The following is a 27825-nucleotide window of genomic DNA, read 5'->3' as shown; positions in this document are numbered from 1 at the left end:
TCTGTGGGATTACTATCCTGTCCAGCTTCATTAATATGCCGTCCACTACCGCTAGATCGTCCTTTATATTATAAAACTGGGGGCATTGCCCCTTTTGTCAACCATCCGTGAGATGTCGCATTACCCGCTGGAGTAAAGGATCCCTGGCCGTCTCCTGATGAATTTGCACGACCCTTTCATCAGTAGCCGGAAAGTTGGATGCACAAAACTTCACCTGAGCGTCTATCTGACAGACAAAGTCCGACTGCTCACACGGCGTGGTGATGGATCTAGAGAGTGCGTCGGCCACAATGAGCTCTTTGCCCGGGGTGTAGACCAGGTCGAAATCGTAGCGGCGGAGTTTGAGGAGGATACGTTGTAGCTGTGGCATCATATCATTGAGGTCTTTTTGGATGATATGAACCAATGGCCTGTGGTCTATCTCGACCATGAATTTGGGGAGTCCAGACACGTAATCATGGAATTTGTCAATCCCTGTGAGGAGGCCCGGGCATTCTTTTTCAATCTGAGCGTATCGTTGCTCAGTAGGCATCATGGCTCTAGAGGCATATGCGACTGGGGCCCAGGAGGAGGATTCGTCCTGCTAGAGGAGTACTGCCCCAATGCCAGCCTGGCTCGCGTCGGTGGAGATCTTCGTCTCCTTGGTGGAGTCGAAAAACGCCAGGACCGGGGCCTTGGTGAGTTTCGCCCTGAGCTCATGCCACTCTTGCTCATGAGCGGGGAGCCACTGGAAGTCCATAGTTTTTTTGACAAGATTGCGGAGAGCTGTGGTGTGTGATGCAAGGTTGGGGATAAACCTCCCAAGGAAATTGACCATCCCTAGGAAGCGGAGGACCGCCTTCTTGTCCTCCGGGGTCTTCATGGCGTTGATCGCCGCCATCTGGCCGCATACTGAACTGCGAAATATGGTCACCAAGGAACATTATTTCTGCTTAACCGAACGAGCATTTGGCTCTATTGAGTCGGAGGCCATGCTCGTGGATCCTGTGGAACACTCGCTTGAGGTGATCAATGTGCTCCTGAGGAGTTGTGGACCAGATAATAATATCATCGACGTACACTTGCACCCCCTCGATGCCCTCCATCATCTGCTCCATTATGCGGTGGAACACTTCCGAGGTGGAGATGATGCCAAAGGGCATCCAGTTGTAACAGTAGCGACCGACCGGGGTGTTGAATGTACACAACATTCGACTGGATGCGTCCAGCTGTATTTGCCAAAACCTCTTGGAGGCATCCAGCTTCGTCAAAAGCTTGGCGTGAGCCATTTCGCTGGTGAGCCCTTCTCGTTTAGGTATAGGGGAGTGTTCCCGCATGATGTTACTGTTCAAATCTTTGGGGTCGATACAAATGCGAAGTTCCCCTGACGTTTTTTTGACACAGACCATGGAACTAACCCAGTCCGTGGGTTCAGTGACCTTAGAAATGACGCCCTGGTCCTGGAGGCCTTGCAGCTGCTGCTTGAGGCGGTCCTTGAGGGGTACCGGCACCCGACGCGGTGCATGAACCACAGGTGTGGCATTCGGCTTCAGCAGTATCTTGTATCGGTAAGGTAGTGTACCCATACCTTCGAAGACGCTCTGGTATTGTGCTATGATGTCATCTAATTGGGCTTGGAAGTTGACATGTGGGCGAGGCTGTTGCCTCTGCGGACGACATGGTGTGAACCTGCTGCACAAGATTCAGGATTTTGCAGGCCCGAGCACCGAGCAGGGAAGCTCTGTTGGTTCCTACAATTTCAAAACGCAGGGTTGCTTCTGAAGAACGATGGGATACCGCAAGCTGGCATGAACCACTGGCAGCAATGGCACTGCCATTGTAGACGAGGAGCTGGCAGGCCGGTGGAAGAATGCTTGGCTTGACGCGGATGGTGTCAAGGTCAGACTTTGAAATGAGGTTCGCTGAAAAGCTGGTGTCCAGCCTGAAGCATATGCGAGTCTTGTTGACTGTGAGGGTGGCACACCACTCGTCGTCTGGATCAATGCTCATCACTGGGAGTTGTTTCACCTTCTTCGCTGAAAGCACGTATGCTTGGTGATGATGCCCACCCGGAATGGGGATGTGAGGCCCTCGGTGTCGGAATCTGGAACCATGTCGGAGTCAGCAACGGGTTGCTGAACTGATCAGACGTTCCTGCACTGCGACTGGGATCGCTGTGTATTGGGCAGTTGAGCAGATCTGCACAGGGCTGTGTAGTGGCCAAGCTTGCCACACTGGAGACCGTGTCGAGATTTTGCGGGACATTGCCGCTTTAAATGGCGGAGCCACAGTTGTTGCACGTCATGGTGTCGACGTCAGGACACTCCGTGCGCCACCGTGCATGCGCGGTGCGGTCGAACGACGTGCACAACTGCGCAGTTCAGTCGTCGGCCTCGCCGTCCCCTTGGTTGTGGCGTGCATGCGCAGGAACCCAGGAAAAGCACGCAAAATGGCTGCCCTCATCCAGACTCAGGCCCTGGAGCTGTTTTACGGCCTGCACCCGCTCTGCATCGTGGGGGCCTTGCCGCGCCATCTCTGCCACCTTGATATGGGAATACCGGTTGTTAGCGTGCTTGTGGAGGACACCGGTTTCGATGGCGGTGGTAAGGGTGAGCTGCTTAACTTTAAGGAGCTGCTGGCGAAGGGGATCGGAGTGGACCCCTGAAAACGATCTGGTCGCGGACCATGGAGTCAGAACTGGAGCCGTAGTTGCAGGATTGCGCGAGGATACGGAGGTGGGTTAAGAAGGACTGAAAAGGTTCATCCTTACCCTGAATCCTCTGCTGGAACACATCGCGTTCAAAGCTCTCGTTGACTTCAATGTCACAGTGGCTGTCGAACTTCAGCAGGACTGTTTTAAACTTTGTCTTGTCTTCGCCTTCAGCAAAGGTGAGGGAGTTGAAGATGTGGATAGTGTGGTCCCCGGCAGTAAAGAGGAAGAGAGCGATCTTCCTGGCATCCGATGCGCTTTCGAGGTCGGTAACGTCAAGATACAGCTGGAACTTCTGCTTGAAAATCTTCCTGTTAACACCGAAGTTGCCGGCGCTGCGGAGGAGGGCGGACGCTGTCCATGTTACCGGATGGCTGATCGCTGGTCAAAGGCAAACTATCTCAATGTAGGTCCGTCAAACTCGAGCATAACTCACTGGTACCATGATGTGTTGGGTATGCTGGGTCTGCGAGGACTGCGTTTACTGCAGCAGTGAGAGAGACAGGCTACCAACACTTGAAGAAATTCAACTCGATTTTATTGAACTCTTAACTATCATACATACTTTAACTGTGGGTTGACACTATGCTGACTTGACTGGAGACCTGAGGTTAACCTGACCAGACTATCTTATTACCACAAGGTGTATGTTCTAGTTGCTGCTCATGGGCTCTGGCTGTCTCAGAGGCTGGATCCCAAGAGAGCGGGAAAACTAGTGCCCTCTGGCTTTATAGTGGTCGTGTCCTGTCTGGTGATTGGCTGCTGTGTTCTGTGTGTTCACTGGTCATCCTGTGTGTCAATCACTGCCTGTCTGTGCACCATCATATACCTGTGTGTATATTATGACAAACGGGTTGTGCAATGACTAGAGATTGAGTAAACTGGGCTTATGCTACAAGTTATGCTCCAGTTGTACAGGCTATTGGTGTCTGAAATACTGTGTACAATTTTGGTGGTCTTATGAAACTTCAGAGGAAGTTCACTCGACTGATTCCTGGGATGAAAGTTTTTTTTTAAATGTCATCACTTTCAAATGCTTATTCACTCCACTGACTAAGGCCAGAATTTTGAATTGCCCTTGAGTGGTATAGCTTGCTAGGCCATTTTGGAGTTAAGGGCCACATTGCTACGGTCTGGAGCCGTATTTAATTGAATTTAAATTCCACGCCCACCCCCCAGAGACACACATCATTAACCAGGATTTCTGGGTTAAGGTCAAGTCGCCATAGTCCCTTTGAGGGGGACAGCTGACTGGTGGTGATTTAACCTGCGGGTCACCCTACCTCAGGCTAGCCACCCCCCCCCGCCCGCATGCTCCCCCCACCATCCGATTGGGCTTTTATCCATTGGAGTTTAAAAGAATGAGAGGTGAACTTATTGAAACATGGAAGATCCTGAGGGGGCCCGACACGGTGGATGCTGAAAGGATGAGAGAGACGAGTAATAGAGGCCACAGTTTAAACACAAGTGGTTTCCCATTTAGCAGGAAGATGAGGAGAAATTTTCTCTGAGGGTCATTAGTCTCTGGAATTTCCTTCCCCAGAGAGCGCTGGAGGCCAGGTCATTGAATTGTTTTTTAAAGGCTGGGTTAGATAGCTTCTTGATTTACAAGGGAGCCAAATGATATAAGGAGTAGATCGGAGAGTGGAATTGAGGCCCCGGTTAGGGCAGCCACAATCTTGTCAAACGGTGGTACCGAAGAGCCTCTGCCTGCCTCTAATTCGTAACTTTGTCAAATGCGGCCGCAGGGGGAAGTACCTTGTAGAAGCATTTGAGAAAGTGAAGGACCACATTATAACACAGAGGTTACTCTGAGCTAACTGATCATTTGCTGGCCACTTAAACCATTTGTGTTGTTTAAATCTTTGTGAACATACTCTTGCAGTATTAGTTGACAGGAATCCCAGTGTTGGTCTTCAGGGAGATGCCATTTGTTTGAGGATTACAGTTGGGGGCAAATGTTGGATTGATTGTTAATGGAGGAGAGGAAGCATTGTTGAGCTGAAGTGCTCTTCCAGTGAGTTGCTGTCAGACAGCTCCCCCTCACCTCTGCCACCTCCCTCCCACTCCATCACCATTCTCTGTGAACAGTGTCATCACCCTCACCAGGCTCAAAGTCCTTGGCCAATGGTAGCTCCATGTGCTGTCCCTGCTGGCAAATAACGTTAGGCAGTGGATAACCTTTGACCTCGAGCAGCCAGCCTCGCATTCCCTGTGCACAGACCGAGTGGGAAGATGTAGGCCTGGCACAATGTAAAAGCATCATGGCAGCTGACAAGAACATGGGCACAAACCTGTGGTTCACTGTGGTCATCACCTTATTAGAGTGAGTGCAATCCATGAGGTTTTGGGCTATGGGGGAATCCCACAACACATGCAGAATCCAAAACCGTGCCTTTTCCTTCCAGATGCTCACAGAAAACATGAAGCATTTATTTGTTCTCAGAAAAGCTTGTTTAACCCATGATTTCGCTGATTCTGAAGCAGGACAGGAACCCGGAGCTGTGTGGGTCCTACAGGCCGATATCCCTTGTCATGATATGCAGACATGCACATAATGAGATACAGACCGGCAGCTAATGAACACAGAGAACAGGACATAACCAATCAGCAGGCAGAACACTTGGGGGTGGTGTCTCACTATAAAAGGCACGAGGCACTCACACTCTGCCTCTTTCCACTGGGGACATCTAGTGTGAGTCAGGGTGTATATATCACATAACACCTCCAGCACGTGGCTAAGAGCTAGTCTGGTTCAGCCAAAGTAATCACACTTAGGTTAGCAGAGAGTCATACTCACAGAGAACTGTGCTAACTGTGTGACAGGTTCAATAAATCAAATTGAACTAACTTCAAGGTCTGGAGTATCTCTCAGTTAAAGCTGCATCCAGTTGCAGCCCGTGTTATCCCAGTGTGCTTAACACAACATGATACCAGGGGACTGCTATCCCTAGGTAGTTTACCTCAATCTGTTCAGTGACGACCAGCAAATGTATCCCGGCACCAGAAGAAGATCCAGGCTCCTCAACAGCTGCGGACCTCCGGCAATGTCAGTGCCAACTGGCGGACTTTCAAGCAAAGGTTTCTGCTGTACATCGAGGCTTCAGACCTCGTGGGTGGGTCTGATGCAAGGAAGATCGCGCTTCTCCTCTCAACTGCGGGGGATCAAGCCATCGAACTCTTCAACTCTTTTCACTTCACCGAAGGCCAGACCAAGACAAAGTTTCAGACCATCCTGGACAAGTTTGACAGTCACTGTGAAGTGGACACCAAAGAAATCTTCGAGCGCTATATATTCAAACAACGCCTACAAGGTAAAGATGAATCTTTCAACTCCTTCTTAACTAACCTCCGCCTGCTAGCGCAGTCCTGCAACTTTGGTGATATTGCTGACTCCATGATCAGAGACCAAATCATTTTTGGAGTTCACTCTGATCCTCTGAGAGAGCAGCTTTTAAAAATCAAGCATATGACCCTGTCTGTCGCGATTGAAACATGTACAGTGCGTGAGCACGCACAAAATCGGTATTCCCAATACAAATCGGCTGAAAATTAGAAACTTGCCTCCCACAAGGCAGAATGTGTGCAGGCTATCTCCCGGATGCAGTGCCTCAGCATTGATGAAAGTTGCCATTTCGCGCGCTCTTCCCGGAGCCCCACGGATGCGCGATGCGAATGGGATAACGAAGCAGCCGATCACCACACTGCGCAGGTGTGAACGTCTGCCGAACGCACTGCGCATGTGTGACATCCACGGAGCGTAACGACGTCATGACATGCCCGAACTGCGGCACCGACCACTTAAAGAAACACTGCTCTGCAAGAGGCAGGCGATGTTTAAATTGCGGAAAGCCTGGACACTGTGCAGCCTTGTGCAGGTCTGCACCACCAATCCAGGGCCAGCGCTCCCAATTCCAACGCAGGCGCGTTCGGAGTGTCCAACAAGGTTTACAGGATTCTGATCCTGGCAGTACAACGGATCCAGAGGACGATTGCCTGGAGTCCCCCTACCATGTGGGCATCATTACCACACGTGAACATGCCTCACCAACATCATCACGGAGCCTGTCCATCCTCATTGTGGATTCTGCAGACGAATGGCGTGCGGTGATGCGAGTAAATCAATGCTCCATCCAGTTCAAGCTGGACACAGGTGCTTCTGCCAATCTCCTTTCACAGGCAGATTTCAACCGCATCAAGAAGCCACCCAAGCTCCTTCCAGCAGCCTGCCAGCTGCTGGACTATAACGGCAATGCCATCACAGCACTGGGTTCCTGCCATCTGCTCGTCTCCAACATGAGCATTTATGCAAAGCTAAGGTTTGAAATCGTCAAGCCAGCCAGGGCCTACCTGCTCGACGCACAGGCATGCAAGCAGCTAAACCTTGTGCAGCGGGTCTACACAATGACCTCCCCCAACGTGGATCTTCAAGCCGGCATTGACGACATCCTCGCTCCGTATCCGGATGTGTTTGACGGGATGGGCACTCTGCCATATTGGTACAAGATCCTGCTACGACCTGATGCCACGCCTGTGGTCCAACAACCACGCCGGGTCCCGGCTCCACTGAAGGAGCGCCTGAAGGCGCAGTTCAAGGATCTTCAGGACCAGGGCATCATTTCCAAAGTTACAGAACCGACTGACTGGGTCAGCTCGATGGTATGTGTAAAAAAGCTTTCGGGGGAGCTGCGCATCTGCATTGATCCCAAGGATCTCAACCAGAATATAATGCGTGAACACTACCCCATCCCGAAGCAGGAGGAACTCACCAGTGAGATGGCACACGCCCGGTTTTTCACAAAATTAGATGCGCCACATGGATTCTGGCAAATCCAGCTGGATGAGTCCAGCAGAAGGCTCTAAACCTTCAACACACCGTTCGGCATTGTCTCCGCCTCGGAGATCTTCCATAGAATCATGGAGCAGATGATGGAGGGCATTGAAGGGGTTCGTGTGTATGTGGACGACATCATCGTTTGGTCCACGACCCCCAGAGCACATCTCTCGTCTCCAGCAGGTATTCCGCTGTGTCCATGCCAATGGCCTCAAGCTGAACAGGGCCAAGTGTTGCTTTGGCATGTTGACACTTAAGTTTTCAGATGACCAGATCTCTCAGCAGGGCGTGCGTCCGGACACAGACCAGGTCAAGGCCATCGAAGCCATGAAGATCCCTGAAGACAAGAAGGCGGTGTTGCGCTTCCTAGGCATGGTAAACTTTTTGGGCAAGTTTATCCCAAACCTGGCCTCACACGCCACAGCCCTCAGACACCTAGTGAAAAAATCCACTGCCTTTGAGTGGCAGGCAGCTCATCAAGCGGAGGGGTTGGAGCTGAAAGCCAAGCTCACTACTGCACCTGTATTGCCATTTTCTGACCCTGACAGGGAAACAAAATTCTCGACAGATACGAGCCAGGACGGCATCGGCGCGGTGTTGCTCCAGCGCGATGACACCTCATCCTGGGCACCGGTTGCCTATGCATCACACCCACCGAGCAGCGATACGCCAAATTGAAAAGGAATGCCTGGGCCTTCCCACTGGAATTCTCAAGTTCCACGATTATGTCTATGGCCTGCCGACGTTCACCGTCGAGACGGACCACAGGCCTCTGGTCCACATTATCCACAAGGACCTGAACGACATGACTCCCCGGCTGCAGCGCATCCTCCTCAGACTCAGAAGGTACGACTTTGAACTAGTGTACACGCCTGGCAAGGAGCTCATTATTGCGGATGCCTTGTCCCGCTCAATAGCCTAGTGAACCTCCGGCATTCATCCAACAGATTGAATCACAGGTGCAGCTGTGAGCCAGCAACCTCCTGGCGTCGGATGAAAAGGTGATTTGCATTTGCGATGAGACAGCCAAAGACCCTCTTCTGCAGCGTGTCATGCACCACCTCGCCAATGTTTGGCAAAAAGGGCAGTGCCCTCAATTCTTCAATGTGAAGGACGACCTGATGGTGGTTGATGGTATCCTCCTCAAGCTGGACCGCATTGTCATTCCACGCAGTCTCCAGAGCTTGATGCTCCGGCAAATCCACGATGGACATCTGGGTGTCGAAGTGCAGGCGCAGAGCCAGGCAAGCAGTCTACTGGCCCAGTATTACCCAGGACACCTCGAACATGGTCCTCAACTGTGCGCCTTGTCAACACTTCCAGCCAGCACAGAGCAAGGAGACGCTTCAGCAGCACAAAATCGTGACCTCCCCGTGGTCCAAGGTGGGCACAACCTCTTTCACGCCAATGGTCGTGATTATGTGTTAATCATTGATTATTTTTCCAACTACCCAGAAGTCGTGAAGCTCTCGGACCTCACATCCAAGACCGTCATCCAGGCCTGTAAGGAGACGTTCTCCAGGCATGGTTTTCCACTCACTGTCATGAGTGACAACGGTGCTTGCTTCAGCAGACCAGAGTGGTCAAGATTTGCCCAGTCATATCAGTTCAAACACGTCACTTCCAGCCCACATTACCCGCAGTCCAACGGGAAGGTTGAAAAAGGGGTGCACATAGTGAAGCAGCTCATCTGCAAGGCCGCAAATTCTGCTTCTGACATCAACGTTGCACTGCTTGCGTACAGGGCAACCCCTCTGTCTACCGGCATGTCACCGGCTCAACTCCTGATGAACAGGGACCTGCGGACGACTCTTCCAGCCATACACTTGCCCAACCTGGATCACCTCCCGGTTCTGCAGAAGGTGCAGAAACTCAGGGACTGGCAAAAGCAGAGCTAAGATGCTCATGCCACTGATTTGCCTGTGTTATCCCCGGCGGATGCTGTTCGGATCAAGCTACCTGATGGAGGCTGGTCAGCTCCAGCTGTTGTTGTTCGCAAGCTGCTCCTCGATCGTATGTTGTGCGTATGGCTGATGGCTCTGTTGTGCGGCGAAACAGACGGGCACTGCGCACTGTTGCCTGCCCACAACCACATTCTTTGTTGTTTCCATCTGTTATTGTGCCACCCCTGATACCTCAAACCACGAGGCCACCAGTCAGGCTTCAATCCCGCCTGTCAAGGCGCCGTCGTCCCCACCACCACCTCTCCGGTGGTCGACAAGGATCAGACGCAAGCCCCAGAGACTGGATTTATGAACATTTGTTTTGTTTGATATGTTCTGTTTTCGCACATTAGACACCTGTTTTCACATGTACATATTTTCCCGTCTGCCATATGTAAATAAGTTAGTTTTTCGGCCTACACATGTAAGTACTTTCACATATGCTACCAAAAAACATTTCAAAAGATGTCATGATATACAGACATGCACTTAATGAGATACAGGCAGCTAATGAACACCGAGAACAGGACATGACCAATGAGCAGGCAGGACACTCGGGGGTGGTGTCTCACTATAAAAGGCACGAGGCACTCACACTCTGCCTCTTTCCACTGGGGACATCTACAGCGTGAATCAGGGTGTATATATCACATAACACCTGCAGCATGTGGCTCAGAGCTAATCTGGTTCAGTCAAAGTAATCACACTTAGGTTAGCAGAGAGTCATACTCACAGAGAACTGTGCTAACTGTGTGACAGGTTCAATAAATCAGATTGAACTAACTTCAAGGTCTGGAGTATCTTTCAGTTAAAGCTGCATCCAGTTGCAGCCCGTGTTATCCCAGTGTGCTTAACACAACATCCCTGTTGAATGTGGACGCCAAACTGCTGGCCAAAAGTTTGTCCTCCAGGTTTGAGGATGTGTTCTGGACGTTATTGGGGAGGACCAGACGAGGTTTGTTACCGGTAGGCAGTTGGTAGCTAATGTAAGAAGGTTGTTAAATGTGATCATGATGCCCCTGGAAGGTAGGGAGGTGGAGGTAGTGATCGCAATGGATGCAGAAAAGGCTTTTGATTGGGTAGAATGGGACTATCTGTGGGAGGTACTGAGATGGTTCGGATTCGGGCCGGGCTTTATTGACTGGGTCAGGTTACTGTATCAGGCTCCGGTGGCAAGGGTACGGACGAATAGGACAACATCGGACTATTTTAGACTGCACGGGGGATGAGACGGGGATGCTCCCTCTCCCCACTGTTGTTCGCTCTAGCTATAGAGCCGCTGGCAATTGCTCTGAGTGCCTCAAGGGGATAGGCGGGGCTGGTCCGGGGGGTATGGAGCACAGAGTCTTGCTCTATGCAGACGACCTGCTTCTGTATGTATCGGACCCATTAGAGGGGATGGAAGAAATCATGAGGATTCTAGGGGAATTTGGCCGTTTTTCGGTGTATAAGCTAAATATGGGGAAAAGTGAGACGTTTGCAGTCCAGGCGAGGGGACAGAAGAGGCGATTGGGGGAGCTGCCGTTTAGATTAGTAGGGGGAAGCTTTAGGTACCTAGGCATTCAAGTGGCGCGGGAATGGGACCGGCTGCATAAATTAAATCTGGCCCGGCTAGTAGACCAAATGAAGGACGATTTTTGGCGATGGGACGCGCTCCCGTTGTCATTAGCTGGGAGGGTGCAGACGGTGAAGATGATGGTCCTCCCGAGAGGAGACATGTGAGAGCAGTGGGAGCATCGGTCTGGTCCCCAATCAGTAATAATCACCGGTTTGCCCCAGGAAGTATGGATGGAGGGTTCCGGATATGGCGGAGAGCAGGGATTGAGAGGATGGGGGATCTGTTTATAGAGGGGAGCTTTCCGAGTTTGAGCGCACTGGAGGAGAAGTTTGGGTTGGCGAGGGGAAACAAATTCAGGTATCTGCAGGTGCGGGACTTCCTACGTAAACAGGTGTCAACCTTCCCGCTCCTACCGCTAAGGGGGATTCAGGACAGGGTATTTTCCAGAGGGTGGGTAGGAGAAGGAAGCGTCTCGGACATTTACAAGGAACTTATGGGGTCATTGGAGATGCAGACCGAGGAGCTGAAGCGCAAGTGGGAGGAGGAGCTGGGAGGAGAGATAAATGATGGTCTATGGGCGGACGCGTTGAGTGGAGTCAACGCGTCCACAACATGTGCCAGGCCCAGCCTGATACAAGGTCGTTCACCGGGCTCACATGACAGTGGCCTGGATGAGCAGATTCTTTGGGGTGGAAGACAGGTGTGCAAAATGTGTGGGAGGACCAGAGAACCACGTTCACATGTTCTGGGCATGTCCGAAGCTTAGGGAATTTTGGCAGGGGTTTGCGGATGTCATGTCCACGGTGTTAAAAACAAGGGTGGCGCTGAATCCAGAGGTGGCGATTTTCGGGGTGTCGGAAGACCCGGGAATCCAGGAGGAGAAAGAGGCAGAAATTCTGGCCTTTGCTTCCCTGGTAGCCCGGAGACGAATACAATTAGCTTGGAGGGACTCAAAGCCCCCGAAGTCGGAGACCTGGCTATCGGACATGGCTAGCTTTCTCTGTTTGGAGAAAATGAAGTTCGCCTTGAGAGGGTCAATGTTAGGGTTCGCCCGGAGGTGGCAACTGTTCGTCGACTTCTTCGCGGAAAATTAATCGTCAGCAGAAGGGGAGGGGGGGGGGGTTAGTTTAGCTTAGAGTAGGGGGCTAATTAAGGTGGGACCTGTAAGGGAGGGAGACGGCTTTTGCACTATGTTTATAGTTTCATGTACATTGTTTATTGTGTTGTTGTTATAATACCAAAAAATACCTCAATAAAATGTTTATTAAAAAAAAAAGAAAAGCTTGTTTAACACAAGCATGGACTGCAGATTGAATGAGATCTGATTGAATGAAATGTCACTGTGCGAAATGGGATAGATTCATTGAACAGATCTAGCCACTCAAAACTGATCATCCGTGAGGCGTTGTGGGCCCTGAGTAGCAGCAGAATTGTATTCAGCCACAATCTATTACCACATGGACCAAGCATAACCCCCACTCTACCATTACCATCAAGCCACAGATCAACTCTGGTTCAAAGAAGAGTGCAGGAGGGCATACCAGAAGCAGCACCAGGCATAACAAAAAATTTGATGTCAACCTGGTGAAGCTACAATATTACAACTAGGTAAAGGTAAATTCGCCATACTCCCAGATGACTATTGGTTGCTTTCCCCTTTGAAGGGGAGAGCTGACTGGTGGTGATTTAATCTGAGGATCACCACACCTCGGGCGAGAGGCAAGGTTGAGAAGGCGGGGCCTTCATGAATAACCTCAGGTGGTATGGGAACTGAACCCACGCTGCTGGCCTTGCTCTGCATCATGAATCAACTGTCCAGCCAACTGGCTGAAGGTACTGGATACTGGAAAGGCTATGGGGCCTGACAGCATCCTAACAACACTATTGAAGACTTCTATTCCAGAATTTGCCATGCCCCTAGCCAAGGTGTTCCAGTACAGCTACAACACTGGTATCTACCCAGCAATGTGGAAAATTGCCCAGCTATGTACTGTATACAAGAAACAGGACAAATCTAACCCAACCAATTACTGCCCTATCAGTCTACTTTCCATCATCAGCAAAATGCTGGAAGGGGTCATTGACAGCACTACCAAGCGGCACTGACTCAGCAATAACCTGCTGACGGACGCTCAGTGTGGTTGCCGCCAGGGTCACTCAGCTCCTGACCTCATTACAGCCTTGGTTGAAACATGGACAAAGGAGCTGAATTCCAGAGATGAGGTGAGAGTGACTGCCCTTGACATCAAGGCAGTATTTGACCGAGTATGGCATCAAGGAGCCCGATCAAAACTGGAGTCAATGGGAATCGGGGGGGAAACTCTCCGCTGGTTGGAGTCATACCTAACACAAAGGAAGATGGTAGTGATTATTGGAGGTCAATCATCTCCGCCCAGGACATCACTGCAGGAGTTCTTCAGGATAATGTCCTTAGCCCAACCATCTTCCTACTTCATCAATGATCTTCCCTCCATGATAAGGTCAGAAGTGGGAATGTTCGTTAATGACTGTACAATGTTCAGCACCATTCATGACTCTTCAGATAATGAAGCAGTCCATGTCCAAGTACAGCGAGACCTGGATAACATCCAGACTTGGGCTGACAAGTGCCAAGATACATTCACATCACAAGTGGCAGGCAATGACCAGATCCAACAAGAAAGGATTTAACCATCCCCTTGACATTCAGTGGCATTATCATCACTGAATCCTCCATTAACAACATCCTGGGGTTTACCATTGACCAGAAATTGTACTGGATTAGTTATATTAATACTGTGGCTACAAGAATAGTTCAGAGGCTCGGAACCCTATGAGCAAGCCTATCCACCATCTACAAGGCTCAAGTCTGAAGTGTGATGGAATATTCACCAGTTGCCTCGGTGAGTGAATGTCCTACAAGACTGAAGAAGCTCAACACCATCATGGTCAAAGCAGCACACTTGATTGCTACTCCTTCTATAAATATTTAATCCCTCCATCATCAACAAACAACTGCAGCTGTATGTAATATCTACAATATGCACTGCAAGAACTCACCAAGGCTCCTTAGGCAGAACATTCCAAATCCATGACTGCTACCATTTGGAGGAAAAAGGGCAGCAGATACATGGGAACCCCACCACCTGGAGGTTCCCCTCCAAATCATTCACCATCATGACTTGGAAATATATCACTGTTTCTTCACTGTCGCTGGGGCAACATCCTGGAACTGCCTCCCTTTCAGCACTGTGGGTATACCAACACCACAGAGACTGTAGCGGTTCAAGAAGGCACCACCACGTTCTCAAGGGTAACTATGATGGGTAATAAATACTGGCCTAGCCAGCAATGCCCACATCCTGTAAATGAATTTTTAAAAATTGTCAAGCCAGAAGCAGAGCGAGATCGTGGACATTATCTGGAAAAACTGCTGAAGGGTGCATTTAGGAATCTCTTTCTCTGAGAAGAAAAACCTAAGGCAGGATTTCTGGTGTAACCCGACGCATGTTTCGCGGAGATGTCCTGTCATGGGCCGGCGTTGGGATCTTCTGGTCCTGCCGTTGTCAATAGTGTTTCCTGCTGAATGCGCCCCTTGCTGCTGGGAACTCCACAGCAGGGCTGCACCGTCGGTGGAATGGCTGGAATGTTCCGGCCCTTATCTCTTCACAATCTAAGACTCATTCACAGAGATGGCAATTGTCCATCAGGAAGAACCTCCGGAGAAACTCATCAATTTCTGGGAAACAGTTTACGCAATTAAAAGGAAAGAAATCGTCTCCAGCAAAAAGCAGTTACCTGAACTTTAATTCAACTCCAAGGTTTTAAAGGAACTCGGCTAACTGCCTACAACAATCTACACCTCAAGGACAAGCAGAGAACGTAATCATATATTCTTTTAACTTTAATTTGGACTGGAAGGGCGAGATTCTCCAGCCACTTGCTGGTTCCACCGGCAGTGCACCCCACCCGTGGATTTCCCGGCAGCATGGGGTGGCTTCAATGGGAATTCCCATTAACAAGCGGTGGGAGTGGAGACTCCCGCCGCCAGTGAAAGGCGTGCCAAAATTCTCCGTCCTCACTGACTTGCAACAAATAATCCAACCCTAACTTTTCTTCCTCCTGACATCTGTGAGTGTGTGTTGTCACATATTTTATGATTAGCATTTCCTTGGGTTTACTAACTAGTAAACTTATTCTTTCCTTGACTCTAGGAAACCTGGTTTGATTGGCTCCTAAAGGTGCCCTGCAAAACAGAATTATTTTGTTAAAAACGTGACCACTGCAGTCAAACACACTCTAACCCCAGGCCTCCGACCCTCAAACTACTCAATACTTGGATGAGAGTGGGCAGGCCACACTTTCATCAACTCTGGTTCCTCCTTTGGGTGTGTCTCCTGTGCACATTGGCGAACCACTCCCAAGATGGTGCCTATGCCACTGGCCCCTCCCTCCCCTCCCTAGGGTTCCTGAACCATCCCCGACTCTCGGACTTTGGTTGTTTTGCAACAATTGTTTCTAAGTGGTGCAGGGCTGAACCATATGCCTCTTGCCAGTAAAATTTAACCCCTTATGTTCTTATGTCACATGAGCCCTGGATCATGTTGTCATCTACCAAATCTGTATCCTTCCTTTCTGAAAGCATATGTTTCAAACTCTCTAGTCAGATTTTCAGCTCCTGGTGCTGTGCTAAAGTGTTCATATCAAACTCATCAATTTCTGGGAAACAGTTTACGCAATTAAAAGGAAAGAAATCATCTCCAGCAAAAAGCAGTTACCTGAACTTTAATTCAACTCCAAGGTTTTAAAGGAACTCGGCTAACTGCCTACAACAGTCTACACCTCAAGGACAAGCCGAGACATAATCATATATTCTTTTAACTTTTATTTGGACTGGAAGGGCGAGATTCTCCAGCCACTTGCTGGTTCCACCGGCAGTGCACCCCACCCGTGGATTTCCCGGCAGCATGGGGTGGCTTCAATGGGAATTCCCATTGACAAGCGGTGGGAGTGAAGACTCCCGCCGCCAGTGAAAGGCGTGCCAAAATTCTCCGTCCTCACTGACTTGCAACAAATAATCCAACCCTAACTTTTTTTCCTCCTGATATCTGTGAGTGTGTGTTTTCACATATTTTATGATTAGTATTTCCTTGGGTTTACTAACTAGTAAACGTATTCTTTCCTTGACTCTAGAAAACCTGGTTTGATTGGCTCCTAAAAGTGCCCTGCAAAACAGAATTATTTTGTTAAAAACGTGACCACTGCAGTCAAACACACTCTAACCCCAGGCCTCCGACCCTCAAATTACTCAATACTTGGTGGATGAGAGTGGGCAGGCCGCTCTTTCATCAACTCTGGTTCCTCCTTTGGGTGGGCCTTCACTATCCAAGAAGGACCTTTTTCTGGTCTTCTCCTATGTCTCATCTACCTCTTAGTGACATCATTCGGAAACACCGGGCTGGATTCTCCGGTTTGGAGACTATGTCCTCTCGCCGTCGTGAAAACGATGCGCCATGAAAACTGGCGCAAAATGGCCACCAATTCCCCGTTTTACTGGGGCTAGCAGGGAGGCAGCGTAGAGCACCCAGCTCTAGCTGCCATTATGGCCTGGAGAATTGCCAGGTTCGTGGCCGCACATGTGCGCGGTGACGGCCTGCAGCGGCCGCGCCGTGCTTCATGGCGGAAGCCGCTTGCGGACCCGGCCAAGGGGGGCATTATTTCATGGGCCGGGTCCACGAGTGGCTTCCGCCATGAAGCACGGCGCGGCCACAGACCCAGCAATTCTCCAGGCCGTATCGGCAGCTAGAGCCGGGTGCTCTACGCTGCCTGGCTGCTAGCCCCCCCTCCCCACCCCCGGATCGGGGAATCGGTGGCTGTTTCACAACGTTTTTTCCATCGTGAAACGCCACAGTTTTCATGCCGTGTGGGGACTTAGTCTTCCTGCATCTGCGTGGGTTTCCTCAAGGTGCTCCGGTTGCCTTCCACGGTCCAAAGCTGTGCAGTTTAGATGGATTGCCCATGCTAAATTGCCCCTTAGTGTCCAAAGATGTGCAGGTTTGGTGGGGTTATGGGAATAGGGTGGGGGTATGTGCCGAGGTAGGGCTCTCTTTCAGAGGATTGGTGTCAACTCGATGGGTCGAATGGCCTCCTTCAGCACCTTAGAGATCCTATGGTTCTATTCCATCCTTCTGTCTTTCAATTTTATTATGCTGAAGCTGTAGCCATCTGGGATGGCCACATCCCGATTATAAAATGGACACTTGCAAAGAATGCAGGGAAAATTGGACATTGCTAAGAAACAAGCAGGTGCAAGGTCTGCCTGTTGATTAGAACCTTAGTTCTCAGATAGGACAGAAACTACCAAACGATTTACATACTAATGAGCCATCTCCAGGGACAAAAGGGAAACATTTAGATCACAATGTTAAGGCAGACACCCCGGCGCCAGAAGAGATTAAAACAAAGCAGACCAACGGTCACCTAGGACACGCCCAGCAATCAGGGAACCACCCCTCAATTGGAGGCAGATCGATACGAATGATTGGGAAAGGCCCAATTAATTGAGGCCAAGTTCAAGGCCCGCCCAAAAGCGCGCGAAGCCCTTTTGAGTAAATAAGCACTCAGCAAAGAGAGAATCTTTCTTCTTTGGCTTTGGCTCTCAGTGAAGAGAGAGACCAGCCTAGCAGCTACAGCAGACCAAGTAAGTTCCAAGTCACCGCACGCTACGAGATAGACGCTCCTAGTTGCTATCCTGTAAACAGCTCAACCCAACAGCCTCAGAACCGAGCAACGGCCATTGTTCCTCTGACTGAGTGGGCACCCGAAGCTAAGTATAGGCTTTAGTAATAGTGATAGTTTAGTTTGTAGAGTTTATGCATGAGTAGATTTGACTGTGTAAATAAATGAGCATTGCTTTTGAACTTACTAACTGGTATATCGAGTCATTGATCAGTATTCGGTTCTGAACCTTGTGGCGGTGTCGAAAGATACCTGGCGACTCTTGAGCAAATGTAATTAAACAGCGCCAAATTACAAAACAGCCAAAGTTAGCAACAAAGCAAACCGTTCTCAATTAATGTTCTATTTAACTTTGAGGTGAACTCTGGCCACAGATCTCTGCCCTTATAAAACTGCCTATATCTACCTCCTTAACATTGTCCAACTCAACTCGCCCGCTACTGAGAGCTTCACCCGTGCTTTTGTTATCTCGAGATTTGACTTTTCCAACTCATTCCCGGTTGACATGCCATCTTCACCCTCAATAAACCTGAGGCCCTCGGGATGGAGAGAAGGGGAAGTTTGACCTGATGGAGGAAGAGGAGGAATGGGTGCAGGGGAGTTTGGCATGTCTTTAGGGTGGGGTGGGTCCGGTAGCGAGGGTGGATGCTGCTCAGATTGGAGCTGCTAGGAGGGCTAGGGGTGTGGAGGGAATCCCATGAGGGCGGCATGGTGGCACAATGATTAGCACTGTTGCTTCACAGCTCCAGGGTCCCAGGTTCGATTCCCTGCTTGGGTCACTGTCTGTATGGAGTCTGCACATTGTCCCCGTGTCTGCATGGATTTCTTCCGGGTGCTCCGGTTTCCTTCTACAAGTCCCGGAAAACGTGCTGTTAGTTGAATTGGATATTCTGAATTCTCCCTCTGTGTATCCAAATAGGCGCCGGAATGTGGCGACTAGAGGATTTTCACAGTGACTTCATTGCAGTGTTAATGTAAGCCTACTTGTGACAATAAAGATCATTGTTATTATGATATGAGGAGTCAGTCTGGGCCTGTGCAATAGTTACCCAGAGGTTAGAAGAGGTTTTAATTCTTCTAACTTTTTCTGGGTAACTGGTGATTTAAATTGCATTTCCTGAGGGTTTGCAGTGGGATTGCTCAGAGGAAGTGAAGTTCTGAGAGGGGTTCCCCAGCACATCTTTGGGGTACTTACCCAATCCTATCTTACGTGCCTCCACCGCCACCCCATCACTTTCCTAGCCACCCCCGAGCTAATCCCCATAATACAGGGGGAGGGGGTTTGGGATCGCACTGAAATTGGCAGCTTCCTGCCATATTTAAATAGGCAAAAGCTCAATGAGACTCATTACGGTAGCAGGTAGCACAGTGGTTAGCACTGGTGCTTCACAGCTCCAGGGACCCAGGTTCAATTCCTGACTTGGGTCACTGTCTGTGTGGAGTCTGCACGTTCTCTCTGTGTCTACGTGGGTTTCCTCCGGGTGCTCTGGTTTCCTCCCACAAGTCCTGAAAGACGTGCTGTTAAGTGAACTGGACATTCTGAATTCTCCCTCCTTGTACCCGAACAGGTGCCAGAGCGTGGCGACTAGGGGATTTTCACAGTAACTTCATTGCAGTATTAATGTCAGCCTACTTGTGACACTAATAAAGATTATTATTACCAAGCTGATTGACCCTAATAACATGCTGCCCAAGCCGGGCAGCAGCGGGCAACCCGATTTTTTTTTTTTTTTTTTTTTTTTTTTAACATAAATAAAACAGAAAGTCTGGAAAGGCACAGTAGGTCTGGCAGCATCTGTGAAGAAAGGTTGTTCTTCAAAGCTGAGTCTCATGGGTTCGAAACGTTAACTCTGTTTCTCTCTCTACGGGTGCTGCCAGATCTGCCGAGTCCTTCCAGAATGTTCTGTTTTTATTTCAGATATTCAGCAACTGAAATATTTTGCTTTTATTTTAGTGGTCCAATTTTTAAACACCATTCTTCAAAGGGCGGGAAGGGGGGGGGCATCAGCCCCCTAAACTGGTAGCCCCCCCTCTTTCTAATCCCTCACAGTTGAAACTCAAACCCCCTCCCTGACCTCCCAAAATCCTCCCTACCCAAGACTCCAGACTTACTGGTCTTGGAAATCCAGGGACCTTCTTCCCTCTCTTTTTGCAGTCCTGGCAATGGCCACTAACACTCTCTTAGCGCTGGCAGGATGATGGAGCTGCTGGTCAATTGGACTCGCTGGCAGCTCCAAAGAGCGGGATTTCTTTCCCCGTGAGGGGCGGAAGTCACAAATTTTCCTTGTTAAGTCTCCGGCAGCGCGTTGTGGCTGCAGGACTGGCCATCCAGCTGCTGTTTTATTCACCTAAAGGTGCTATTTAAATCCCAGCTGTTTTTGTCTTCGCTATTTGCCTCAACTGCTCCATGAGGTAAAAGTTCCACATTTTTACCACTCTTTGGGATGAAGAAGTTTTTCCTGAATTCCCTTTTGGATTTTACCAGTGACTATCTTGTATTTATGATGGCCAGTTTTGGCCTTGCCATAAGTGGAACCATTTTCTCTTTGTACAGCCTGTCAAACATTTTCATAACCTTGAAAGACACTCTTCAGCCTTTTCTTTTCTTGTGAATAGACCTCAGCCTTTCCTGATAATTATACCTTCTGAATTTTGGTAGTATCCTTGCAAATCCTTTTAGCACCATCTCCAGTACCTAACTATTCCTTTTATAACATGGAGACCAAAACAGTGCACAACACCTCTGTCGTGATCTAACCCCAGTTTGATGCAAGTTTAGCATAACTTAACTCCTTCTCATTTCTATCCTTCTAGAACTGTACCCCAGGAATTACTTTTGCATATTTATTGCACAATTGACTTTTGATGATTTATGAATGTAAATAATTTGTTTTTTCACCCTGTTCTTTATTATTCAAGCAGTATGTGACTGTTTTATTCTTCCTATCTCCTGCCTATGAGCGACAGGGTTCTAGGTTCGATCCAGCCTCGGGTGACTCTGGACTTTAAAAGTTCTCCCCATGTCTTTGTGGGTTTCCTCGGATGCTCCAATTTCCTCCCGCAGTCGGTTTGGTGGATTGGCCATGCTAAATTGCCTCTTCGTGTCAAAATGTGTGCAAGTTCGATGAGATAGGGATATCCACACTATTCCTGTACCGTAATGTATCATCCACCCTGAATAAGCAGACCAGGAATCCCACACCATTCCTGTACAGTAATGTATAATCCACCCTGAATATGCTGACCAGGAATCTCACACCATTCCTGTACAGTAATGTATAATCCACACTGAATATGCAGACCAGGAATCTCATACCATTCCTGTACAGTAATGGATAATCAGCCACGAATACACAGACCAGGAATCCCACACTATTTCTGTACAGTAATGTATAATCCACCCTGAGTACACAAACCAGGCAACCCACACTATTCCTGTATATTAATGCATAATCCACCCTGAATACACAAACCAGGAATCCCACACTATTCCTGTACAGTAATGCATAATCTACCCTGAATAAGCAGACCATGAATCCCACACTATTCCTGTGCAGTAAAGGATAATCTACCCTGAATAAGCAGACCAGGAATCCCCCACTATTCCTGTGCAGTAAAGGATAATCTACCCTGAATAAGCAGACCAGGAAACCCGCACTATTCCTGTACAGTAATGTATAATCCACAGTGAATATGCAGACCAGGAATCTCATACCATTCCTGTACAGTAATGTATAATCCACCCTGAATATGCAGATCAGTAATCCCACACTATTCCTGTACAGTAATGTATCATCCACCCTGAATAAGCAGACCAGGAATCCCACACCATTCCTGTACAGTAATGTATAATCCACCCTGAATATGCAGACCAGGAATCTCACACCATTCCTGTACAGTAATGTATAATCCACCCTGAATACGCAGACCAGGAATCTCACACCATTCCTGTACAGTAATGTATAATCCACAGTGAATATGCAGACCAAGAATCTCATACCATTCCAGTACAGTAATGGATAATCAGCCATGAATACACAGACTACGAATCTCACACCATTCCGGTCCAGTAATGTATAACCAGCTCTGAATATGCAGACCAGGAATCCCACACTATTTCTGTACAGTAATGTATAATCCACCCTGAGTACACAAACCAGGAATCCCACACTATTCCTGTACAGTAATACATTCTCCACCCTGAATACACAGACCAGGAATCCCACACTATTCCTGTTCAGTAATGTATAATCATCTGGCATATTCAGACCAGGAATCCCACACTATTCTTGTACAGTAATGTATAATCAGCTCCAATTACACAGACCAGGAATCCCACACCATTCCTGTTTAATGAATCATGTTCCAATTCTGGGAAAACTGCTGAACTCTATTAGGTTAGCTGCACTGAGGCCAATATTTCCCTTGTCTATATTTACTGTTACGCCTGCTGAGACCAGCAGCTAAGCACAGAGCTGTGGTCTGCTTTGTGACCTGCTGATGAATGGCTGAGATATGGACTGCTGGTCTCTGATACAGACTGACCATAAGAAGGGCAATCATTGAGAATGGCTGGCTGGCACTGGGATGGGAGAGTTCAAGGGTGCTCAACAGGGAAAAAAGAATCAGGGACTTTCAACTCTGTGATGGCTAACTGCACATTAAGATAATTGCAGAGCCATGTCTCCTGGGTATACACAGTACGAAGTCTTACAACACCAGGTTAAAGTCCAACAGGTTTGTTTCGATGTCACTAGCTTTCGGAGCGCTGCTCCTTCCTCAGGTGAATGAAGAGGACAGACCTCTTCATTCACCTGAGGAAGGAGCAGCGCTCCGAAAGCTAGTGATATCGAAACAAACCTGTTGGACTTTAACCTGGTGTTGTAAGACTTCGTACTGTGCTCACCCCAGTCCAACGCCGGCATCTCCACATCCTGGGTATACAGGCAGGGAGGTCTAATATCTGCAGAGGGCACTGACTCTCTACAGTGACAGGTTCAAAGGAATTTTGTTCATACATTGATGGACACATGAAGAAAGGGTAAAATTTACCTCCCAGTTGGATGAATGCAGGAAGACACAGAATGAAGAGCCCCAAATTTCTCATCTTCTCCATTGTCTCCACAGCTTTTTGTTATCGAGTGCTTGATTTCTTCTGTGATAATTGAAAAGACAGGAAGAGGTCTGTGTGGGCAGATGCAACTGAATGCGAGTCTGAGTTGTTAGTCTTGGGTGTGAAAATGCATTTTTACAGGAGCCTCATTCTGAGTATTAGAAAGAGGAGTATTAGTGCACAGCCTGACACCTTATCACTACTTCCTCAGACACAACACAAGTGTGCAATGCCAGAACTCCAACTATCTGCCCCATTAAACCCAGCCATTCCAATCCAATCTGAGCTTGCGGGAGTACATTTATCAATATATTGTTTAGTCTCAAAATAAAGATGGTAGACTTTGACAATTCATCTGAGGCATCTGCTTAATTTAGTAGAGAGGTTCATGAGGCTTTCGACAAAGTACCACATAAGAGATTAGTGTGTAAAATAAAGCGCATGGGATTAGGAGTAGCGCATGAAAATGGATACAAAACTGGTTGGCAGACAGGAAACAAGAGTAGGAAAAAATGGGTCTTTTTCCAAATGGCAGGCAGTGATTAGTGGAGTACCGCAAGGATCGGTGCTGGGACCCCAGCTATTCACAATATATATTAATGATTTAGATGAAGGAACTAAATGTAAATCTCCAAATTTACAGATGACTCAAAGTTGGGTGGGAGGGTGAGCTGTGAGGAGGATGCAGAGATCCTTCAGTGTGATTCAGACAAATTGAGTGAGTGGGCAAATGCATGGCAGATACAGTATAATGTGGATAAATGCGAGGTTATCCACTTTGGTAACAAAAACAGGAAGGCAGATTATCTGAATGGCTATAGATTGAGAGATGGCAATGTGCAAGAAGACCTGGGTGTCCTTGTATACCAGTCACTGAAAGTAAGCATGCAGATGCAGCAGGCGGTAAAGCAGGAAAATGGCATGTTGGCCTTCATAGCGAGAGGACTTGAGTACAGTAACAAGGATGCCTTGCTGCAGTTATACAGGGCCTTGGTGAGGGCACACTTGGAATATTGTACGGAGATTAGATCTCCTTATCTGAGGAAGGATGTTCTTGCTATTGAGGGGGTACACTAAAAGTTTACCAGACTGATTCCTGGGATGGCAGAACTGATGTAAGAGGGGAGACTGAGTCGGTTAGGATTATATTCACTGGAGTTTAGAAGAATTTTAAAAAATTAATTTACGAGATGTGGGCGTTGCTGGTTAGGCCAGCATTTATTGCCCATCCCTAATTGCCCTTCAGAAGGTGGTGGTGAGTTGCCTTCTTGAACCGCTGCAGTCGCTGTGCTGTTAGGCAGGGAGTTTCAGGACGTTGCCCCAGCGACAGTGAAGGAACAACAATATATTTCCAAATCAGGTTGGTGAGTGACTGGAGGGGAACCTCCAGGTGGTGGGGTTCCCAGGTATCTGATGCTCTTGTCCTTCTGGATGGTAGTGGTCGTGGATTTGGAAGGTGCTGCCTAAGGAACCTTGGTGAGTTGTTGCAGTGAATCTTGTAGATGGTACACACGACTGCCACTGTTCGTCAGTGGTGGAGGGTTTGAATGTTTGTGGAAGGGGGAGCAATCAAGAGGGCTGCTTTGTCCTGGATGGTGTTGAGCTTCTTGAGTGTTGTTGGAGCTGCACTCATCCAGGCAAGTGGAGAGTATTCCATTTCACTCCTGACTTGCGCCTTGTAGATGGTGAACAGGCTTTGGGCTTCAGTGGGGGGGGGGGGGTTCTCGTAGGTTTCCTAGCCTTTGACCTGCTCTTATAGCTACAGTATTAATATGGCTAGTTGATTGTGAGGGATTCAGCGATGGGCATGCCGTTGAATGTCAAGGGGGGGGGGGGTGGTTAGATGCTCTCTTGTAGGAGATGGACATTGCCTAGCACTTGTGTGGTGTGAATGTAACTTGTCACTGGTCAGCCCAAGCCTGGATATTGTCCAGGTCTTGCTGCATTTGGACATGGACTGCTTCATTATCTGAGGAGATGTGAATGGTGCTGAACATTGTGCAGGCATCCGCAAACATCCCACTTCTGACCTTATAATGGAAAGGAGGTCATTGATGAAGCAGCTGATGGTGGTTGGGCCTAGGACCCTACTCTGAGCAACTCCTGCAGTGATGCCCTGGAGCAGAGATTGACTTCCAAACACCACAATCATCTTCCTTTTTGCCACATTTCGCTCCAACCAGCAGAGAGTTTTGCCCCTGATTCCCATTGACTTCAGTTTAGCTAGGGCTCCTTGATGCCATACTCGGTCAAATACTGCCTTGATGTCAAGAACAGTCACTCTCACCTCACCTTTGGCATTCAGCTCTTTTGCCACCACGGGTGGTGATTGTGAGGCTTCATAAGTTTGTGGAGAAGGAGAAGATCCTGTGATGGGCCATGGGGCGTGGAACTGTAAATGGGAGGGGAACAGAGTCCGAATCTATCAAGACATCAGAGCGGAGCTGGCGAAGAGGTACGCTGGGTTCAGCAAGGCCAAATAGGTTTTATACTGAAGGCAGACCCGTTTTGGGGTACTGTAGGAGGCCAATGACTTTATCAGAGACCATAAACTGGGGGAGAACTGAACGTTGATGGGAGACGGAGGAGCTGGAACAACAGAGTTCGGAAGATGCGGGTAGTTTGGGGACTGGAGGGGTGGGGGTTTCTTCTCAGTGGGGGTGATTTAGTTGTTGTGATTATTTGTTAGGGGCAATAAGTTTGTCAGGGCGCAACTGTCTTCCCCCCTTCACCCCCCCCCCCCCCCCCCCCGGTCCCCCACCGCTGCTGGTGGTTTTTCTTTTTGGGAGGATGTGATCTGTGGTTTTGGATGTGTCTTCGTTTGTGAAGGCGTTTAAGTAGAACTGAAATAAATTGGCGATTGCTCTCTTCTTCCCGAAGCCTCTGAAGGGCTCTAACAATCAGAATTGAAAAGAGGGATATTTCCCGTTATTTCAATACTGTTGCTCGGCTGCTAGCCAAGTTAATCAAAATGACATCGCGGGACCCCGCCACATAGCATACTGTACGGAGGGAAATCCCCTTGGACCAGTTCAAATAGCAGCTTGCAGCGTGGGGGGGGGGGGGGGGGGAGGGGGAGGGGGATGGGGGAGGGAGGAGGGGGGGGAAGGGAGGGAGGGGGAGGGGGAGGGGGAGGGGAGGGAGGGAGGGGGAGGGGGAGGGGAGGGAGGGAGGGGAGGGGGGGGGAGAGGGGGGGGAGAGGGGGGGGGAAGAGGGGGGGGGGAGAGGGAGGGGGGGGGAGAGGGAGGGGGGGGGGGGGAGAGGGGGGGGGGAGGGGGGGGGGAGGGGGGGGGAGGGGAGGGGGGGGGGGGAGGGGAGGGGAGGGGGAGGGGGGGGGGGAGAGGGGGGGGGGAGGGGGGGGGGAGGGGAGGGGGGGGGGGAGGGGAGGGGAGGGGGGGGGGAGGGGAGGGGAGGGGGAGGGGGGGGGGGAGGGGAGGGGAGGGGGAGGGGGGGGGGGGAGGGGGGAGGGGGGGGGGGAGGGGAGGGGGGGGGGAGGGGAGGGGGGGGGGGGGGGAGGGTGGGGGGGGGGGGGGAGGAGGGGGGGGAGGGGAGGGGGGGGGGAGAGGGGGGGGAGGGGGGGAGAGGGAGAGGGGGGGGAGAGGGGGGGAGAGGGGGGGAGAGGGAGAGGGGAGGGGAGGGGGGGGAGAGGGAGGGGGGAGGGGAGGGGGGGAGGGGGGGAGAGGGAGGGGGGGGAGGGGGAGGGGAGGGGAGGGGGGAGGGGGGAGGGAGGAGGGGGGGAGGGAGGGGGGGGGGGAGGGGGGGAGGGGAGGGGGGGAGGGGGAGGGGAGGGGGGGAGGGGGAGGGGAGGGGAGGAGGGGGAGGGGGGAGGGGAGGGAGGAGGGGAGAGGGAGGGGAGGGAGGGGGAGGGGGAGGGGAGGGAGGGGGAGGGGGGGGGAGGGAGGGAGGGGAGGGGGAGGGGGAGGGAGGGGAGGGGGGGGAGGGAGGGGAGGGGGGAGGGGGGAGGGGAGGGGAGGGGGGGGAGGGAGGGGGAGGGAGGGGGGGGGAGGGAGGGAGGGGAGGGGGGGGAGGGGGGGGAGGGGGAGGGGGAGGGAGGGGAGGGGGAGGGGGAGGGAGGGGGGGGGAGGGGGAGGGAGGGGGGGGGAGGGAGGGGAGGGGGAGGGGGAGGGGAGGGGGGAGGGGAGGGGGGGGAGGGGGAGGGGGGAGGGGGAGGGGGGGGGAGGGGAGGGGGGGGGAGGGGGAGGGGGGGGGAGGGGGGAGGGGGGGGGGGGGAGAGGGGGGGGGGGGGGGAGGGGGGGGGGGGGGAGGGGGGGGGGGGGAGGGGGGGGGGGAGGAGGGGGGGGGGAGGGGGGGGGGGGAGGGGGGGGGGGGGGGAGGGGGGGGGGGGGGGGGGGGAGGGGGGGGGGGGGGAGGGGGGGGGGGGGGAGGGGGGGGGGGAGGGAGGGGGGGGGGGGAGGGTGGGGGGGGGGAGAGGGGGGGGGGGGGGGGGGGGGAGGGGGGGGGGGGGGGTGGGGGGGGAGGGGGGAGGGGGGGGGGGGGGAGGGGGAGGGGGGGGGAGGGGGGGGGAGGGGAGGGGGGGGGGGAGGGGGAGGGGGGAGGGGGGGGGTGAGGGGGGGGGGGGGAGAGGGGGAGGGAGGGGGGGGGAGAGGGAGGGGGGGGGGAGGGAGGGGGGGAGGGGGGGGGGGAGGGAGGGGGGGGAGGGGGGGGAGAGGGAGGGGGGGGCGAGAGGGAGGGGGGGGCGAGAGGGAGGGGGGGGGCGAGAGGGAGGGGGGGGGGCGAGAGGGAGGGGGGGGGGGAGAGGGGGAGGGGGGGGGGAGAGGGGGAGGGGGGGGGGAGAGGGGGAGGGGGGGGGGGAGAGGGGGAGGGGGGGGGAGAGGGGGAGAGGGAGGGGGGGGGGAGAGGGGGAGGGGGGGGGGGGAGAGGGAGGGGGGGGGAGAGGGGGGAGGGGGGGGGGAGAGGGGGAGGGGGGGGGGGGAGAGGGGGAGGGGGGGGGGAGAGAGGGGGAGAGGGAGG

The 27825-nt window shown here is 51.3% G+C and overlaps 1 long non-coding RNA gene across 1 annotated transcript in view; it reads right to left on the bottom strand.

Moving 5' to 3' along the window:
• The window catches only part of LOC140407844 (uncharacterized), a 64068-nt gene that overhangs the window by 35154 nt on the left and 1089 nt on the right, over positions 1-27825 (bottom strand). The window contains exon 2 of the long non-coding RNA XR_011939835.1: positions 22794-22896. This is a non-coding gene — a long non-coding RNA (uncharacterized lncRNA). The remainder of the gene's footprint in view (positions 1-22793; positions 22897-27825) is intronic.

The sequence above is a fragment of the Scyliorhinus torazame genome, chromosome 2 (genome assembly GCF_047496885.1).
Source record: "Scyliorhinus torazame isolate Kashiwa2021f chromosome 2, sScyTor2.1, whole genome shotgun sequence".
In the NCBI taxonomy this organism is placed as follows: domain Eukaryota; kingdom Metazoa; phylum Chordata; class Chondrichthyes; order Carcharhiniformes; family Scyliorhinidae; genus Scyliorhinus; species Scyliorhinus torazame.
This window is presented reverse-complemented; position numbering and strand designations above follow the sequence as displayed.